Genomic DNA, 3,375 nt, shown 5'->3' on the forward strand with positions numbered 1-3,375 from the left:
ACGCTGTGGCGCCGTCATCCGCTCACTGCTACCACCGATTACGCTCTTCCCCTCCCTGCTTCTCTCCTCTGTTGCTGAATTTAAGGGAGGATTCTCCAACGCATTTCAAATTTCCCGCCTGGCGCCTCCTCTAAGTGGAGCAGCACGTGGTCTCTTTTTTTTTTTTTTTTGCCTGCTCAAAGCAACTTTGAGCAGCTCCAAGCTGCTCCGTATTTTATTTGCAGGAGCGGCGCCGCATTGGCTCCGCTCACCACTTCCGGAGCTGCTGAATCGTATTTCATTTGCACCAGGGAGCAGCTCAGAACTGTCCCAAACTGCTCTCGCAGCTGAGGAGCAGCTAGCAGACGACAGAAAGGCGAGCAGACGACGCGCGAGCAGACGTCACATGCAAAGATCACTCCGGGTCTCGTTGGCGTTTTCACTTGTTCTGGCGTCATTTGATCGTCTACTCAGTGCGAGAAAGTCGGGATTGTCTGCTGTTCATTCGCAGTTCGTGATTACAGTTGATGTTAAGACGCCCGTGTGTCCGCGGTCCTTTGACGAAGGCGGAGCACCGGTGCTAAACGAAGTGCACTAGGTATTCGCGTCTGCCGGTACGTACATACAAATGGCAACGTTTGAACAATGTCATTAAAGGTTTGTATAACCGCTCGTTGAAGCAAATTCGATGGGATTTTGCAACGGTTGCAAATTTCTCCTCAAGATCAGCCACAGTTTCTTCGCAGTCACCACAGGAGTCGAGTATATCCCAAATATACGGGCCGTATGAGGTAAACAGTTCATTTTGACACGCCAGTGCACACCTCACAAAATGCGCTCAGCCGCAAACGGAATATGCATGAAAACAGCGTCACGTACGCGCCGAAACGGCGCGTTTGGTTGCGTCGACAACGCTTCGTGACGCAACTGAGAAATTTTGTAGTTACTTTGACAGCCGTTTTCAAAAACTATCCGTTGTCATTATTTGTCATCAATTAATTACTATCATGGTTCTAACTTCGCGTTGTTGAGCGCCTGCCTGCACAAAGTGCCGACACGAGCAGACGACAAATCGTCTGCTCCTCCGCAGTGCGCTGCCGCAACAGATAGCCGCTTTGTGCTGCTTCTTCTCGTGACCTTCTGCGTAACTTCCGGTTCAAGAGCTGCTTCATAGCTGCTACAAGCAGCTTTGAGCTGCTTTGAGGCAAACAAAAAAAAGAGACCTCGTAGGTCTCTTTTTTTTGCCTGAAGTTCTGTTCTTTTTGTGCTTACTTTGGAACACGCCGCTAGGGGGCCGCGTGGAACAGTAACACCTCACACTGGCTCCGCTTTTTCCACGTCCTAGCGAAGAAATACTTAAGTAACCCGACCTCGTCAACCATGGAATCACTTTCCGAACGTGACAAGGAACTCGGGGAGACCAGAAACAAGGATCTGCACAGCATCAAACCTTGTTACCGGCCGCAGAAGGTGGGTTCCATACCGCCGCCTCACTGAGCCTAGCGAGGCGGTGCCGATGCCGGCTTCGGCATGCCGGAGAAAGCACGTGCACCAGCAGCTGCAGCAGGGGACCATGGCGGCGCGGAAGCCACATCGGCAGCGGTGGCCAGCGCGCCGGGCGATGCGTCCACGTCACCGCAAGTCATCGGCGCAGCTCTAAGGCTTGTAACCATGGTGACTGGTGAATCCATCTCACAAGAAGAATATGAAGACACCACGGGCTGGCTCCAATGTTACGGGCGCAAGCATGGCGGCACCTCACCACGTTATCCCACGGATGCATCGGATCCGCCGTCCGCCGATCAAAGAAGCGCACACTCTGCTACGCAACCAAGCCACGATGCAAAGGCCCAGCACCAGAATCGCCCAATTAAACAGCCGCGATGCCCACGCCTGCCCAAAGACGACGTTAAAGTCGTGATTCGGCCGCCGGACAGTCTCAAATGTTGCGCGCATCAGCGAAGCTACCTTGAGAGACAGCATCCTACGGGCTGCCGGCCTAGAGCAAGAACTGGCCTCAACGGACATTTTCCGAGTAAACCAGACTCAAAACATTGTAGTTATCAGCACAGCGCTTCTCAAAAGAGGGGTGAGATACACTCGCATTGAACAAGTCAAGATCGGCGAAACAACTTACGCTACCCGCGCCTACGTGACTCCTCCAGAAGATTCCGTAAGGGGGGTCATCCACAACATTCCCCCTTACGACTCACCTGAAGACATAGCAAGAAGTGACGTGTATTCCCGAAACTCCACAGCCCTCCACGCCAGAAGCATGAGACAAACTCGGCCATTATAGCCTTCTCTGGCAGCAAGGTGCCCTACTTCGTATAGTACCGCTGCTACATCCTTAAGAAAAAGCATGAGGTGTGTTCTTCTGCGGTAAGTTGGGGCATCGGAAGGACGTGGGCCCCTGTCCAGACCACGCATTCTGCAGCGTGTGTGGCGTTGCTAACCACATGGAAGAAGAGCGCGAATGCGTGGTAAAATGTGCCCTGTGCCGAAAGGACCACCCTACGGGAGACAATCAGAGCAAAAAGCGCTATCGCACCCCCTTCGTCTTCAAGCAGCGAGTGTGGCGCCGCCAACGATCCCGCAGCCAGAAACGAGACTCTTCCTGACAGCCGAGGGACCGTTCGGTTTTATTCCCACGGCTACCTCCGGTGGGTTCGTCGTCTCAGAAGAAACACAACGAGAAGTCCAGCAAGCCTCAATGACACTCACGCTCCAAGTCCAAGAACCGGGACCCGGATCCAGCCGAGACAGCCCCACTACGATACCCCTGCAGCCCCGGAACACCAGACTGCTCCACGCAGGTGAGCTGGGCAGCAAAGGCATCCCAAACTGCTACAGCAGGGGCACAAACACAAGGCATCTACATGCGTGCAAAACAAGATAACGAACAGGAAGAGTTGCAGAGCATTAGGGCTATATTGGACCATGTTCTAGCCGAGAATAGGCAACTCAAAGCCGAGCTCGCGCAGATGAAACGTAGCTGTACCCCGGCAACCTCGTCAGCCGGAACACCAGCCTCACACTCTTTTTAAGAAAACCCTCACCGTAGCAAAAGACGGGCTGATCGCCCATCGCCAGAAAGCCATAAAATGGAACAACTGGAGCAGCGCTTCAAGCAGGTATTTCGAATGCTTCAATCCGCAGTGAATTCTCTAGCCACAGCATTGGCGAATTTCAGGGAGACTATTGACCTCAAGGTCACCGCTCTCGAATTTAAGGTAGCTGAACTCCCTTCGGCGTGTGCATCGTCGCCAACACTACCCCAGCAAGTCTGACCTATTAGCTCCTCTCTTTTCCCAAGGGGACACGGTGCACCCCCCTACTCCGAAGCCGTACAATTGACTGCCGTTCAACCAGCTTCTGATCACCATGACGCAAGAA

This window comes from Haemaphysalis longicornis, unplaced genomic scaffold (assembly GCF_048455015.1).
Source record: "Haemaphysalis longicornis isolate Haplotype H1 unplaced genomic scaffold, Haemaphysalis longicornis Haplotype H1 scaffold_7, whole genome shotgun sequence".
Taxonomy (NCBI): domain Eukaryota; kingdom Metazoa; phylum Arthropoda; class Arachnida; order Ixodida; family Ixodidae; genus Haemaphysalis; species Haemaphysalis longicornis.